At 43.2% G+C, this 17,219-nt stretch overlaps 1 protein-coding gene across 1 annotated transcript in view; it reads left to right on the forward strand.

Annotated features, from left to right (window-relative positions):
• The first annotated feature begins 3,016 nt into the window (after positions 1-3,016).
• Positions 3,017-17,219, forward strand: part of CLDN14 (claudin 14) — a 94,948-nt gene continuing 80,745 nt past the window's right edge. The window contains exon 1 of the mRNA XM_019730333.3: positions 3,017-3,381. The gene's annotated coding sequence lies outside the window, so the exon portion shown is untranslated. The remainder of the gene's footprint in view (positions 3,382-17,219) is intronic.

Genomic DNA, 17,219 nt, shown 5'->3' on the forward strand with positions numbered 1-17,219 from the left:
AGCCCCTGGGTCAGTGGATCATCAACTAAGACCAAGAAGAGGAGGGTCGCTGTAGACATGTGCATAACTGTCTGCAGAGGACCTCTCCAAGGTTATCTTCCCGTAGGAGGGGCCATGGGAACAAGTCATCATAAACATGTCCACTATACAATGGGAAAGATGCTGGGAGGTTAAGTTGTATCTCCTCTAAAATGTGAAATAAAGGAAGCTGGCTCTTGGCACACATCATCGCTGGTCTAGAAACTTCTCTCTCTCCCTTTGCCCTCTGGGGTCTTCAGTAGCCATGCTTGGGTCATTCTCATCTTCAACCGTGGTGCTGCATTTTAATAGGAACTTCTTTTAAATACTAAAAACCCCTTTAATATCCAAAGAAATGGAGCCACTCTAGTGGAAAGACTGGTCCAGAGGTTGATAGCCACCCTGGGCAGTGGCTACGCCTTCATTTAACAAAGCTGACTTAATTAAACCACTATTCTCTCCAGTCTTGCACCCCTGGCCCATGCTGAGAGTGGGTGTAGAGGACACCTTTTGTAAGTTACCATTGTTTTTGTTGTAACAGAAGTATCGAGGTGTTGTTGCATCCCATTTTATGTGAATGCTCATGGAAACTCTGTCTGGGCTGAGTGCTAGCTACTAGATAGTTCACTTTTTCCTGAATTTATGGACATGAACTTGTATAATTGTCTAGGTTTCCCTTTGGTGTTGGCTGTGGAAAGCTTAGAGAAAATTGGTTTTCTGCTGCTATGAGCTGAATTATATCCCTATCCCCAAATTCATATGTTGAAGCCCTAACTCCCAGGACCTCAGAATATGACTGTATTTGAAGACAGAGCCTTTAAAGAAATAATTTAGTTAAAATATGGTCTTATGGTAAGCTGTAATCCAATATCACTGGTGTTCTGATAAGAAGAAGAAATTAGGACACAGACACAAACAGAGGGAAGACCATGTGAAGACGTGGGAAGAAGATGGCCATCTAGAAGCCAAGGAGAGAGGCCTCAGGAAAAACCAAACCCGCCGACACCTTGATCTTGGACTTCTAGCCTCCAGAACTGTGAGAAAATAAATTGCTGTTGTTTACACCATACAGACTGTGGTACTTTGTTATGACAGCCCTCGCAGACTAATATACCTCCCCACCACCACCGTATAGATATTTATCTTTGCTTTTGTTTCTTGTTTATGCTTGGTTTTATTTTATGTCTCCCACACTTGCATTTTCTTTTTAACTTGTGCTGCTTGATTGTGTTTTTGTATTCTTTTAAGCTTTCTGGGTTCAGACACAGTAAAAACAAATTTTAAAAATTCTTAAAATGATATCTACTGGGCATCTCTGGTGCTGAAGAGTCTCTCCTGGGTACCAGGGAGATTCAGCCTGGTGAACTGGGACGTGCTTAGCAGAGTGCCTGGTGCTAATGACGTCTCAATCACTGTTGGTTATCGTTGCCAGCTATTAGTTGCTGGACAAGCCAGCTTTTGCTGTGTAACAAACCACTCCCAAACTTAATGGCTTAAAATAATGAACAGTTGTTGTGATTCTGATGACCATAATACCAACATATTATGATTTCATGATTTTCTGGATTCAGTGAGCAATTCTTCTTGTCTGAGCCAGCTCAGTTGGGGCTGGATGGTCAAGCATGGCCTCACTCCCATTTCTGGGACCTCAGGTTGAAGGTTGGGATGGCTGGGGCCTCTTGCCACATGGTCTCTCATACCACAGGAGGGTAGCCTGCCCTTGTTCCATGATGGTTACAGATTCCAGGCAGCAGGAGAAGACAAGCCCAGTATACCCACTCTTCATATCTGCTGGTGTCACATTTTATAATGTCTCATTGGCCAAAGCAAATCACCTGCCAAGCCCAGGTCAAAGAATGGAGAAATAAACATCACCTTCTGATGGGAAGCTGCATGTCCCATTGCAAAGGAGCAGGGAGGATTGGGGGCCATTTACAATCACTGAGTGCAAGGCATTGCACTAGTCACTTTACACCCATTCTTTTGCTTAATCCTGCAAGTACTTCTAGCCTCATTTTAAAGACCAACACAGAAATTCAGAGTGCATATGACCCTCTTCTAATGAGGAGCTGTGCTGGGACTCAAACCCAAACCTGCCCACCTCCAAGACTGGTTGGCTTGCAAGTCCGCCATGCTGAATTGCCCTGGTGCCAAGAACAGAGTCTTACACACTGGAGGTGCCAGCAGGCATTATATTGCCCATCCAACTTGAATTGGAGAACAGACTGTGCAAGGTAGGAATGAACAGTGAACAAGGAAGAGCACATCAAACTTTAAGTCAAGCTCTAGATAAACTTTGGGCCTCCCAATGGGCAAGATAGCTAAGCTTTCTAGACCCTGGGCTTCAGCTTGAACAACTGAGACTATAATGCCTGCTTGGCTTTGGTCATTAGGATGAGGCCACGTGGGAAAATGGAAGTGGGTGTGCTATGGAAAGTCACCTGGGCAGAAAACAGATGGGGAAAAGAAGCTTCTTTTCCCTTCACCTTTCCCTGATAACAAAAGTTTTAACCCTTAAAAAAAAAAAAAAAAAAAGTTTTAACCCTAATCATCAAGTTCCCTTTTTGTTTTTTTGTGTGTTTTTTTATGGTCCTGTTTTTTCCTGGCCTTCACCTATCTTTAAGGAGTCACTTTCCGTGTGTATTTCTTCTCACCTCCTGGGTCGATTTCACCCCCAGCCACCTCTTCCCTGTCTCTTCTCTCGTCTCTGGACCTCAATGCTGACTGCTCTGGTGTATGCATTTCTTCCATGAGTCGGCCTTCACACCCTTGCTTTTCCTCCGGATATTTTCCTGTTTCCTAACACCACTCTCAGTCTGGGCTTTCTTCAGAATTTGAACACCAAGAGGCACCAGCGGTGACCAGAAACAATGAGGCCTAAGAAAACAGGTCATTTGAGCCGGGAGAGACGTCAGTGAAACCATCTTAGTATTTGATTGGCCTTTTGTTAAGAGAATAGTGACTCTTTAAGCTGGTCCTGAGAGACACTGGCCCCTTTTTAGAGTGGACAGAGTTGAGACAGCAGGTACTGAAAGGGCAGCGTTGATAGCTGAAACTAGGTGTTGCCACAAGGCGGAGAGGCATCCACGCAGGAGCAAGCTGAGCACCAGCACAGACTCCCGCCCTTTGGCTTAGGGAAGAAGGAGCAAAGAGCAAAGTGAGGCCTGACGCTGGGAGGCCAGGTGGCTCTGACTGATGTTGAGGTCAAGCTGGGGGAAGCTACGGAGAGAGTGCACGCGACCCAGCCAGGCAGGAGTTGGGAGCCGAGGGGCACCTGGGCCAGAGGCTGAGTAAGATGTTCAAGAGGATCCCGGAAGTACATGCTGATGTAGTACCGGACAGGGCTGGGGAGACACCAACACGGTGAGTTGCGCTTGTGGTTTATACATTCCACCTCTGCTTCGTTTTATCTTGAGATTGGAGTCTCTGCCAACCATGGATGTTCTTGGGTGTATCAATAGTTCATTCTTTTTTATCCTGAATAGTAGTCCACTGTATAAATACCGTATATTCTGTTTCTAGCAATATTTACTGCAAAGACTTTTCTTTCTCCATTGGCATCTTAGTGGAAAATCAATTGACTATATGTCAGTCTATTCATCGACTATTTTATTCATTTGACTTATATGTATATCTTTATGCCAATACCCTAGTGTCTTGATTACTGTAGCTTTATAATACATCTTGAAATCACATAGTGTTAAGTCTTCCAAGTTTGTATTATTTTTTCAAACTCATTTTGGATATTGTAGGTCCATTTGGAATCAGCTCATTTATTTCTTCAAAAAAAGCCTGCTGGAATTTTTATAGAGTTTGTGTTGAAACAATATATAAGTTTAGGAAAAATAGACATCTTAACGATAGTGAATCTTCCATTTGATGAACATGGAAATATTCCATTTATTTAGATCTCTTTCATTTTTCTCAGAAAAGTTTTATAGTTTTCATGTAGAGGTCTTATACATCTTTCAGTAGATTTATTTCTAGGTATTTAAAGTTTTGAATGCCATTGTAAATGGTGCTGATTTTTTAAATTTCATTTTCAAACATTTGTCACAGGTACATAGAAATATGACTGATATTTGTGTACTGACTTTGTAGATCATGATCTTGCTAAACTCATGTAATTCTAGTGATTTTTTTTTTTTGTAGCTCCTTACGGTTTTATTGATATAAAATAAATAATTTAAGGCTAATTAGACAGTAAATAAATTGAGAAACATAGGTGTGACTGTTTTAACCATCTATTAATATGTCTTAGGTTCTAAAGGTTTTATTGCTGTGGTGGTGGTGGTGGTGATAATTTTGATGGGATGATGTATACAGAGGAAAGTTCATAAAACAAATCCTTTATATCAACTGCCAAATTTCAAACAACACCCAGTCTTAGATGGGCCCCAAGACTTTGCAACCACTCATAATTCACACCTTTGTCTATGCACCTTTCAAATTGCAGTAACCGAGTATTAATACCTAGTGCTGTCATTTTTTTCTTCAGTTCTTACACTGTATTTCCTATATGTGCACAGTAGACATGATTTTGAAATACCCTCCAATTGTCACTTCATAAATCACATCCACAGGTTTTGCATCAAACAGGAAGGAGCAAAATTAAAAATGATACTATTCAGAGGGCGCCGACTGTATACTGGGAACCAAGCTAAGCAATTTACATGCATCACTTCATTCATTCCTCTCAAAGACATTATGAAATTAATATCATCATTCGATCTAATTCACAGATGAGGAAACTGAGGCTAAGATTCAGTTGTTTGCCAGGTCACACAGACAATAAGTAGCAGAGATCAAATTTGAATCAAAGTTCTTGACTTTGGAGCCCACTCTTTTGCCCTATTACTTCCAAAGCATCTGCTTAAAAAGCAATCAAAATTCCCTACACTCACTGGGTGCAGAAAAAAGGAATTTAGCCAGACTTGAAAATTCTTAGGCTGATAAGAAATGATACCAACTGTCACTTATTACCACGTAATGTTGGAGGGGTGGTAATAAATCTTTTGTGTCAGCTAAGAGAGGTGCTAAGAAGGCCAAGTTCTCTCCTCAATCCCTCGTCACCATGGGGGTCTGTGTGAAGGGTGTGGGGCTCTGTGGCTGGAGAAGCAGCTCCAAGTCCAGCCTCTGCAGAGAGCAGGTCATCCATAGGTGATGGGCCACATCAAGCTGCAAATGAAGGGTGCATGGTGTGCCCTCGGGGTGCCCCCTGCTGTTTGAGGAGCACATCCAGTTCACACGCACACAAGCCCCCTGCACAGATGTGGATGACGCCAGGGTTGGAATTACATAGCGACCCCCAAACAAAACAAAGCAAACCCAACCACGGGCAGTAAAAGCCTGGCTAACAAGCCCAGGGAGTATTGGCACCAGAATTGCAAAAGGGTCCTCTGTATGCTGCAGATTGCAGAATCAGAGACGCTTGTAAAACAAAACCGGTGGTGCTTCAGTGCAGGCTCCACTTGCCAGTCCTGTTGCTGCATCTGATTTGATTGAGGGAGGAGGGAGCCCTTACGAACTGGGCTTGAGACGATTCAGTGAGACACCATCCTTCGCAGATTCTTCCCAGTTAAATCCATAGTGATGTTTTTATGATCATTTAACTTTTCTATATGTTGACCTTTACCCTTCATAGCTTAGACACGTAGGGGTGGGGAGAGTACTTTATAACTCCTGGTGACATTCCAAGAAAATGTCATTCTCCAGTACCAGCACTATCCTGGAATTTCCAGTCTGGAGAACGGCATTTGGCAGGGTCCTTCAGCATCAATCAGGGCACCTGGAGGTAACAGTGTGTTCTTCAGCTCCAAAAGGCATTCCATTCCAAGAATCTCCATCTTTGCAGTCTGCGGTTGGGTGTGAAGTTCACTCCTTCACAGGCGTCTCCCCCCTTCCATTGCTGGAAACCGTCCAACCCCCAGGCCTGCTCTGAACCCTGGGGTCCATCACCGTAGAAGTGGAGTGAGAATGACGTCTGCTTGTCTCTGCACATTGAAGGACACACATTCTTGGCTCTTTTATGCCACTCTGAACACCACTGACCATGTCGTGGACAGAGAACACAACACAGAAAACAACAGTTGGAAAACCATTACACTGAATAAGCTCTGGGTTACAACACATGGAGGTGGAGGTTTTAAAAAGCCTTTAATGGTCGTACTACCTTATATAATTTTCAGCGCCCCTGACATAATTATTCTCACTAATATACTGCAGTAAGGGTGTTATAGGAAGCATGCTGAGCATTCTGTTCCCTGAATGGCTAATTTTTTCAACTGGAATTCTTTCTAAACTGGACCAGGAATATCATTTTCGCAGAACCTAAGAATTTGCAGCTTTCTACACAGAACCATAAAAATATTTGGTAAAAAGTAGGTGTGTTCTCTAGGAGCTTTCATTTAAAAAATTTTTTTATCTTGAGCATCTCCCTCTTTTACTTTATATTATGAAAAATTTCATACATACAGAAAAGAATGTAATCTAACGAACAACCTTATATTTATTTACCATCCAGATTGAACAACTGTTTATATTATGCCACCATTTGTGACAATCTTGTTTTCTGTTGTTGTTGTTGTTGTAATTTAAAATAAATTACAGACTTTACTACGATAATGTAGTAATGACACTATGTTACTAGGCAAGTTAGCAAGTATCTTTTAAAAATGGGAATATATTCCGCCACAACCTGCACTGCATTGGTTGTTTTTACAGACAATCCACTATCCAGCCACTTCCTGTACAGTGGCAGTTATATCTTAAGGATTGGCCAATTTCAGGCTAAACCTTTTTTTGGCCAAGAAACCATCACTGCATCGCATCGGTGCCAGGTCCCCCCATTCTCAGTGATGTGAAGATTGATGTTTGGGCTAAGAAGGTGCCCACAGATCTTTCCCTTATAAAATTATCTTTCACTTTTATGACTAGCAAGTCATTTGTGGGGCAAGTCTTTGCATCTGTGAGTTATCAGTTTCCCCATCAACTCTTCCCTAAATGTTTCTAAACTCCGCTGATGATTCTTGGCTGAATCAGTCATTTCGTTCAAGATTACAAAACGGTGGTTTTCTAATTTTGTCATTTATTTGATATTTATTAGCTAGCATTCTTTCATAATGAAGAGTTTTCCTCAAAATCAGGACTATTTTGTAACTCTGATGAATAACTAAACATTTCTCCTTTTGTTATGAATTTTTAGAGTAAGTTGTCTTAATAGTTGGAAACTTTGAAATAAAAATAATTCACTGTCCTTATATTGTGAATGCCATACCATTTGCCTTTTCCTGGTGTAAATGGATTCAGCATACTAACATAGTGCCACTTAATTCAGCAATAAACAAAAGAAAAGGTCACATTGGTTAGTTGAGTACGTTGATTAGTTATTGGATTCAAATGACAGTCACTTCCATAAAATGGCTTGTCCAGTATGTTTGTGAGTGGTACTGTGTTCAAATTCTCTCCACCCCCATGCCAGAGGCTCTAGAGGAGCCCAAAGCACAGACTGCCCATTAGAGGAGCCCCTCGTGGGATGGGAATGCCTGAGACCCTCTGCCTCCTCCTCGCTCAGCCATTGGCTGGGGCACCTCAGGACAGCGTGTCCTGGGCTCAAAAGCTGAGGCAGACCTGCCCTGGGGCAGTGAGGCCTTTATTGAAGGGCGTTCAGAGTAGTGCATCCTGTGTCACATGCATGGCAGGTAGGACCCTCTGTCTAATTCACTAGTCCAGTCCCACACCTCACACTCCATCCAGCCCAGCTACCTGCGGCTCCGGGGATAAGCCAAGTTCCCTCATGAGTCCAAGCTGGCTCACTATCCACTCACTAAACTCCCAGTTCTTTAATATTCAGCTCTGGGGTCCTCTCGTCCTGGAAGCATTTCCTAGTTGCCTTTCCTCAAGGCCTCTCACTGTCGTAATTATTGATTTCCTCATCTGTCTCCTTCAGGGGACTGGGAGCTCATGTGAAAAGGGGAAAATCTCCTTTCTTACCGAATCTCTCTTGCTTAGCATTGAGCTGCCACATAGTAGGTGCTGAGGAAATGTCCTCTGAGTGAAACAAATGAATGGAAAAAGAAAAATAGATGACTTTGGTTAAACCTGGGGAAAACACTGATTTCCCTCCTTCCCCCATCCGTAGAAAAAATGGCTGAGCTGATTTGGCTCAAACCACCCTGGGTAAAAAACACCTGGGACTGAGGTGCATGGAGCCTGGACTATTTCAGGCTCAAAGGAAGAAAGTGTTTTGCGTATTAAGAATAGCCAAGGAGGTTATATGTGGGACAAGAGGAGAGAGGGGACTAGATGGAAAGCGTTCTCAGTTTACAAAGAGGTTTGAACCCAAAGCATTGTAATAAAGAGCTAACTTATCAAAGCTCAACCAACAAAACAGACCCTCACACCCCATCCCCCAAAGTGAAAGTGGTCGTGTAGTCACGCTATGATTGAGGAACACCGTGAGTTAAGTGCTTCGGAATATGTGAATAGACATAAATCAACAATTCCCCGCTTCGGAGGCAGCATTCTTGAGCATCCATTAATCTACGGTCGGCTCCTCCTGAAGCTCTGGGCCCCTCTGGCTTTCTCTGTCTCTTAATTGAAGCGGTGTGCCTTGGAGAATTACGGCTTTCCTACATCAGCTTTGCCTTCCAAGGGTGGATTGCAAAACAAACACAGGAAAAAGAAACTGGATTCAATTTCTAGGCAAGAGCTTTTTCTATAAGGACGCACACACCCTCCAAGCTCCGTCCTGGGGCAGGGCAGGCCTCTCGGATCAGCCTTCTAATTGTTGGTGAGTATGAGATGTCAGGCTGTCTTTGAGGTATTACACAGTTGATGAAAGCCAGGGCTGCAGATCAATTCACAATGGGATGAAGACATGCTCTGGAAAATGCAGCTCCACCATCTTTAATGTTCACCTTTTCCTTTTATCCCAACCTTCCCAGTCCCAGGAGCTTAAGAGTTTGCAGTCAGCCCAGTGGCTTGCAAGCACCTCCTTCTTCCCGCTGCCAGACAGATGTCTTCCGGCCTCTTCACCCATCGATGTGAGGCCCCTGATTTATAATCCTGAACCCAGTGAGCAGGGCCTATTGAGGCCAGACCATCACCTGGCCTTTGGAATTAATTTGGAGGGAAATGTGGAGCACAGGGTGAATGGGCCCCCTCATTTAGGTGTGTGTTGTGCAGGTGGGCGAAAAAGACAATGCTTTTGCATGAGGCAGCCTGCTGGTGCCCACATTTGGAAGATATGGAGCCAAGGCCACCTAAATCACGCAGAGAACAGCTGCATGATGCAGGTCATAAATGGTCAGAGCTTACGCGGGTGGGCTGCAGTGACCATACGGCCCCAGGAGCCCAGCTCAGAGGACAGAGTCACTGCGAGTGTCCAGTTTCACTGAAATGCAATAAAATTTTAAAAAGCTTCAGTGAAAAAACGCAAGGAAGAAATTATTTGATTATGCTGTGATTTGCATCGATAGTGTAGGGTGATATTTGACTAGTTCTCCCAAGTCAAAGACCTCTTAAGTTCTCAATTTTAAAAAGTCATATTTAATTGTTTATATTTATTTAACAAACTATTCTAAAGCACCTACTGTGATCCTGAGTGACAAATATTCACCCCCTTCCTCTTTCAAACAATCGTATGAGTAGGTAATGTTATTCCCTTTCTCATGTACCAAATTGCAAGTCAATGGTCATATTATTACATACACATGATGTCTCCTATATGTGTGTTAGAATTCCTCCAACAAACTGGTTTAAGCATTTCATATCAAATTACTAATAGATCCTGGACAAGTCAGAGGTAGAAATGAGACTTACTAGTTTGCGTAGGTATGATGGATATAAAATGAGACATGCTTATATGATCAAAGCGCTCTTAATAATTTCCCAAAGACTGATGGTTTCAGGTTTCCGTGCTTTTCAAATAACCTTATGGAATCAAGCTAGACTGGAAAATAACTGTAAAGAGGAAAAATGAATTAGAGAATGCGCACTCCAGAGTTGAAACTGGTCTTGACCACTAGTGACCAGTGTCTTTAATCAGCTCATGGCTGCTGTAACTCTGCTCTTTGGCTTTTCAGAATTCCCATTGGTCCTCAGCAGCTGCAGCAGGCGGGTAAGGGAATGTACTTACAGGAGTGGCTGTAAAACAAAGCACAACTGCTTTGAAAGACTGCACACTGCTGTTTATTAAGGGCCGAACTGCTGCCAGTGGGCTGGTGCTTTCTGAAGGCCCAGGGGCCCTGCCCTTAAACAGTCCTCTTGGGGGGTTCAGACATTCTTCAGCGTGTGCTGGAGCCTGTCCAGTTCCGACTGTGGGCATCTCTTCCCACCTCTGCATTCGGTGACATTAACTTGGAAGCATTTACACCATGGAAATTGGCAAATGCTCTATAGCAAGGCTACTTTGCCACCCTCAGAACTGGCTGACAAGTACACCACCAGGAAAGGAAGTCTGAAACTTTATGGATCTTTCCAGCAAGGCAGGGCTACATAGTAAAAGAATTTTTTTTTTTTAAAAAAGACACATTGGGAAAAATGGAAACCATAGTACAGTTGAGCCTTGAACAACACGGGTTTGAATGGTGTGGGTCCATTTATACTCAGATTTTTTTCAACAAACACAGTAAATGTATTTTCTCCTCCTTATGATTTTCTTAACATTTTCTTTTCTCTAGCTTACTTTATTGTAAGAACACAGTATATACCCCAATAAACTTTAATTACAAATATATGTATTTTAAAAAAAGAATACAGTATATAATACATGTAACATACAAAATCTGTGTTAATCGACTGTTTACGTTACGGGTACTATTTCCAGTCAACAGTAGGCTATTGATAAAGTTTGGGGGGAGTTAAAAGTTACCCATGGATTTTTGACTGCGCTGGTGGTTGGTCCCCGTAACCCTTGTGTTGTTCAAGGTCAACCGTACTCTAAGAAGATTGCAGGGCTGCTTCTGAAGAACCAATGGCTCTGGTGTTCAAGACGGCCATCTTTCAAAAGAACCAGGGAAAGAGCGTGGGGACCTCATGCTTGTCCTCACAAACCACAGATAGAGGCAGGTAGACAGACAAAACTGCTTACCCACCTGCTGTCTCAAATCCATCCCATGCTGGGCGGAGCCAACCTCTTCTCGAAACCTCTCTTCCCACCTGACTTGCCCTGGAAAGCATCAAAATTCATTCTTTTGTAACTTGTATCGATCAGAAGAAAACATTGAGGCAGCTAACTGTATTAGTTTTCCTGTGGCTGCTGTAACAAATTACCACAAGCTGAGTGGCTTAAAACAGCACCGATTTATTCTCTTACAGTTCTGGAGGTCGATAGTGGATCTCGCTGGGCTAAAATCCAGGTGTTAGCAAGGCTGCATTCCTTTCTGGAGGCTCTAGGGGAGAATCCATTGCTTTGTATTTTCCAGCTTCTAGAAGCTGCCTGCATTCCTTGGCTCATGGCCTCTTCTCCCACCAGCAATGGCTGGTCCAGTCTTTCTCACATCGCATCATCTGACACTGACCCTTTGCCGCTGTCTTCCACAATGAAGGGCCCTTGGGATTACACTGGGCCCATCCAGATAATCCAGGATAATCTTCTTATTATAAGGCCCGCTGGTGAGCAACCTTAATTCCATCTGCAACCTAACCTGGCCCTTGCCACATAACGTGACACAGTCATAGGTTCTGGGGATTATGACTTGGACGTCTTTGGTGGGAAATTATTTTGCCTGTTAACAGCAACACATGACACCTAAGGTTTTCAGTGAAACACCCTGAAAGTGACTTTAGAATCATATATATATATATAATTTGTTGCTGTTGTAGAGGGACTTAACACAACTATACCCCAGCCTCGCTTCTCAGTGATGGCCAAGGAAATGTGAGATGGAAACACGTCTGTCCTAGACTTTGGGAATGGGTTTTTCTGAGAGCTCTATAGTCTTAAGGCCCCAAATTGGAGGTGCTAGTGCTTTCCTCCCCCAAATGGTTAACCAAACTCCTTAAAATTGTACCCTTTGTTCCTAGCTCGGCATGGCTTAGCTATAACTAGAAGTTCTCTGGTGCCTGCCACCCTTGCGTACATGTTGAAGCCCAGCACACAGGACCACACCTGTCTTAGACAGTCAGGTAACCTTCTTGACAAGTACCATGGAATGTCCAATGGGAGATTTATATCTGAAGGCAAAGAAGGTTAATTGTGCCGACCTGGGGGGACCTAAACACTGACTGGAATCCCCTTTGGTGTCAGGCTGAGCTGTCACGGAAGCACGTTCCCAACCTGCCTGGTCTTTGGCATTTCCAAGGACTCCACAGAACCACGGTGGAGCTGGCTGGGGAACAGAGAAGCCAGACTTAAGAACCATGGGCTTGTAGGTCATGAAATGTACTTTTCTGCCAGGAATGGAGTACATTTCCTTAGAGTTTGGGGGACCGGAATTGAACCAATATCTGTCTCTTGATAACATAATTCAAATACAGGGTAATAGCGCCTGGGGGACAGGGAGTGGATTGGAGGATTATTCATTTCACCGCTCTGGAATAGGTCCCAAAGGAGACCACGCGCAGGGAGACCCAGCCCAACAAATTGCTGAATCTCTTTGGGTTTGCAAAACCCTGTCCAAGGGTTCTGTGTGTCACCCACGTCTCCACCATCCCCAACATGAGGCCTCTTCCCCAAACCTCTAAGCCACCATATGAGCCAACATTTTCTAATAATCATTTCCTACATAAAATCAACAAGGGGAAAAAATTCCTCTTCGAGCACATGTCTAGATGATTACATTTCTCTTTGACAGAGAATTATCAGTGACGGCCCCATGGCTCTTAAGACTGTAGAGACTGTAAACCTCTGATTAATGGGGTAAGACAGATTGTTGATATTCATGGAATTCAATATTCTAACCTCAGACCCATGTTTACAGCACATTGACTTGCAACTTTGAAAAAAGCCCTGCTTTTTTATGTTTGGTTATTAGGAGAGAGCTCTGGAGAAAGGGAACCAGGCCAACATGTCTAGTTGGGTAGCCTAAACCAGACTATGTATTTTATGTAGTGATTTAGGATTTAAAACCCAAATAATGCATGGAGATACTCTGACCACAATATTTTTCCTATAGTACCTGTAACTGTGCTTAGATCTACGCCTTCAAAGTCCTCTGTGATTAACTTTTCAAAGCAGTGTGACACTTTTCCGTTCTAACAAGAAGCAGAGAAGGTAACCCATGAATCTCAGGCTGCTATCGTTGTTTATTTTTTCTTTACTTCTTTTATTTAAGAAAAAAAAAAGTAAAACACGGAGCTCTTCATGAAATGTGACTCCCCTGAAGAATGATAACATTTCAGTCCTCGTTTGTGCGGCACCCAAGTTCATGGTTAGATGAAGGTGACCACTTTTATTTCCATCATCTTGTTATGGCTTCAAAATCATGCTGTTATTATTTGCCCCATTTTGCAGAGGAGCTAAATGAAGAACAGAATGAATAACTTACCCCAAATTACCCATGAAGCCAGGGTTATTAGAATTCCCAGGCCAGTGGGCTCACCACAAAACTATACAGCTTGACAAGTAGACACGGTGCCGAGAACAAGCCAAGTCTCCATCCCACACCGTCGTTGTCCACTCCCCAGGCAGGAAAGAGGCCAGATGTAATTTGTTCAAGCAAAAAGAGCACAGAATGGGTGGGGGTGGGGGGATGTCATTTGAATATTTTAAAGATAAGGGAGAAAGTATTTCCTTAGAGGTTACTAAAAATTATTTTCTAAAGCAAAACTGATGAGTAAATCATAAATATAAGGCGACGTGTGGGTTGGAAGCCATCCACTGTGGAGAATTGGTGGGGCTTCACATTAGGAAGGAATATGGGTCCTTTTCCTCAGGAATGCTCCAGAAGAAGTACGGTTATGTTTTTTTGAGCCAGAAGTGAAAATAAGCTTAGTATTCAGCTGAAGGATGAACCGGAGCAGAATTATGAAGTGGGCGAAGTTCATCTTTTCCTGTTTCCCCTGGGGTCCCACCTTTTTGCTGCAGCCTACTTCCTGTCCTTGGGTCTTCGTGGTGACTCATGTCTGCTAAAAGGACCCACAGTGCAGGCCCCATGGAATGCCCCATTGTCCCACCCCATCAAATATCACCCATCCTAGTCCTATTCCTTCAGAGTTTCTGTTTCCCTACATGAAATTGGATGCGGGTGGATTAAGCAGAGAAATTACCCTAATGAATACATTAACTGGATGGTATGTCACCTCTCACAGATGACAGTGATAATGATAATCCTCATCATCATAGTGGCATTTTCATACATTAAGAGATTTAAGAGTATCATGGAAGGAATGCAAAGAAAATGAAAAAATAATATTCAGCTTCTGCCACTCAAAATAGGATTTTGCAGCAAAACAATAAATTGGACAGTAAAGTATTTTTGAGAGAAAGGCTTCCCTCAATCCTTTTCTATCCATTGGCATACTCTGAGCCAGGCATGGAAGACTAAACCATAGAGTTTTATATTCAGAAGGAAGGAGGGAGTGGCCCCTGCTCCTTCCAGCTCTGGAGGATTATGGGACGTAGGCGGCTGGCAGAAGGAATTAGTGGTGAAATGTGTGGGTCCCAACTCACCTCTCCTGGAAGAGACCCAGAGGGAAGAAAGTGCTTTCACTCATTAGAAGGGAATACAGAAGGCTGACAGTTCATGCCGCTGTGTATTTGGGGGACATCACTCTGCTGGGTGGTCCCTCACCAACACAGAGAGTCCCTGAGAAAACAAGAGGATGTAGGGGCATTGTCTGGCAGAGTCCAATGATACCCGAATGAGGCCATTAGACAGCTGAGTGGCAGAGTCTGCCAGGTGGCCCACTATGGTGGGCACCAAGTGACTTGCATCAAAGCATGTCCAGAGGTAGATGGAGGCCATGGCAGACCCCAGAATGCTCTCCCAGAATGTTCTCTGCTGTACCCAAAGCCATGGTACAGGGCCACTTGATCCTGACTAGTCAAGAAGGAACAGCTCTAGGTTTCATCAGCCATGAACACCGCTGGCCAACTGCACTCAGCTGACCAGCCCCACCCACGGACCTGTATTAGTACCAGGCCTCTTCCCCCAAGGGAGGGCTCTTGAGCCCTCCTCTTTCCTCCATTTTCCTAGATAGCACCTTGGAAGAGACACAGGGGTGAGAATGGAACCAGACAGGTCAAGATAAACCTTTGGAGACTGTTTAAACCAGTGGGTCTGAGGACTGGGGCGAGTCCTCAAACTGTTGCCAGCAGGGGATGACAGAAGTACAAAAACTGAGGGGAGCTATCCAGAAGCTCTTGTAGCAATTTGACAGGATAATTTCATGTTTATTGAAACCGATCAGGGAAAAAAAATTGACTGGTACTTTGTATGTCTTTTTAAATTTTATTTTCTAGTAACTCTTTTCTATTGGATTTCATGAAAGTATCTGTAACCAATTGGAAATTAAAGAGAAACAAACAAAATAAAAGGGTTCCGTTACCACACAGATAGTTCAAGAATCACTGGGTTATGGCTGGGACTAGGTTTTAAACCAGACTAAATACTACATTTTTTTTCTCCCCCTTCAACCCAGTGACTAGGGTCTTAAAGAGGAAGATCAGATTAATTTGGAAAAAATAAACAATATTGCAACGTTTCCTGCACTCAGTATTGGAATAAAAATGACTATTTTCCCATTTTACCTCCAGGGCATCTCTCAAGTCTTCTCTTTGGCACCTCACCCGCCCACAACCCGTGTTACCCCTCTGAGGGGAGGGGCACGTCCTAAAGGGTAACTAGTGTGGGGCTTTAAGACTGACAAGCTGCAAAGCTTGACTTGAAAGATGTGAGAGATGGCCCAGCAGGAGGAACTAGTGTTAGGAGCACACAAGTGGGGTCCCCGTGAAGTGAGACCTCGCGAAGCAGAGAGATCAGGTTCTGCGTGTAGGAAGCTTACGCGTCAGGGCACCGTGATTGTGACCTTGGTCTTGTCAACGGCGATCATTTTAAAGGCAAAAATCTGTACACAGATCCCATATACTATTAGGTTGGTGCAAAAGTAATGGTGGGTTTTGCAATTATTTTTAACCTTTTAAACTGCAATTACTTTTGCACCAACCTAATAGAAAAATCCACATTTACTGGACCAGTCCCTTACAGAGGAATATTCTCGAATTTTGAGGATGCTGCACTTTCAGATAGATCTATTTACCTCGGATTCCCTCAAACAATAACCTCCCCAAACCATGTAAGTGATGTGTTGGAGATAATTAATCACCCCAGAAGTGAGGGAAAACATTTCACATAAACATACTCTCATAGGAGCCTCTTCAACTGAAAATCAATCGGAGACAAGATATTTGGACAAAACTGGTGTACGTTAATGCAATTCCATTTACTGAGACCTTTTCTCAGCCAGACAACTGTGGGCAAAGAGAGAACTCACAGGAACTGGTACCTCTTGTTCACGCACTGTTCTAAGTGCTTTTATGTCATTCGTCCCGTTTAATGCTACTGTTTCCCCGAAAATAAGACCTAGACAGACAGTCATCTCTAATGCGTCTTTTGGAGCAAAAATTAATACAAGACCTGGCCTTATTTTGGTATAATACAATAATAATATATATAATATAATATAATATAATATAATATAATATAATATAATATAACATAACATAACATAACATAATATAATATAATATACCAGGTCCTATATTAATTTTTGCTCCAAAAGACACATTAGAGCTGATTGTGTCTTATTTTTGGGGAAACACGGTAGGTCTTATTTTTGGGGAAACACGGTAACAGCCATCCGCTGAGGCCAACAGCGTTCTCTGCACAGAAAGAGACCACAGAGAGTTGAGCTGGGGAATTGGCCAAAGGTCACATGCCTGGAAGGGCAGAGCTAGACTTCCAACCCACTGTCTATTGGACTCAAAAGCTGTGGTTCACTGACCACACCCATAATCTATTGGCCATGACACCCCAAGAAAAGGGATTCAATGGAGTGGACCAAAAGGTGCACAGCGACCAGGGTCATCTCCCTCCTTTGTGGCTCTATCGCTGGGTAGACTTCTGACTTAGGTGACCTGTGACCCTGGGTGAGTCTGATATCAATGGAAGATTTTCCAACCTGTAAAGTAGGTGGGTTTAACTAGAAAATACTGGAGGATACATTTGATCAATTGAGGGCTCCAGAGAAGCAATCAA

The sequence above is a fragment of the Rhinolophus sinicus genome, chromosome 17 (assembly GCF_057876585.1).
Source record: "Rhinolophus sinicus isolate RSI-liver-muscle chromosome 17, RSI-T2T, whole genome shotgun sequence".
NCBI classification, from domain to species: Eukaryota; Metazoa; Chordata; class Mammalia; order Chiroptera; family Rhinolophidae; genus Rhinolophus; species Rhinolophus sinicus.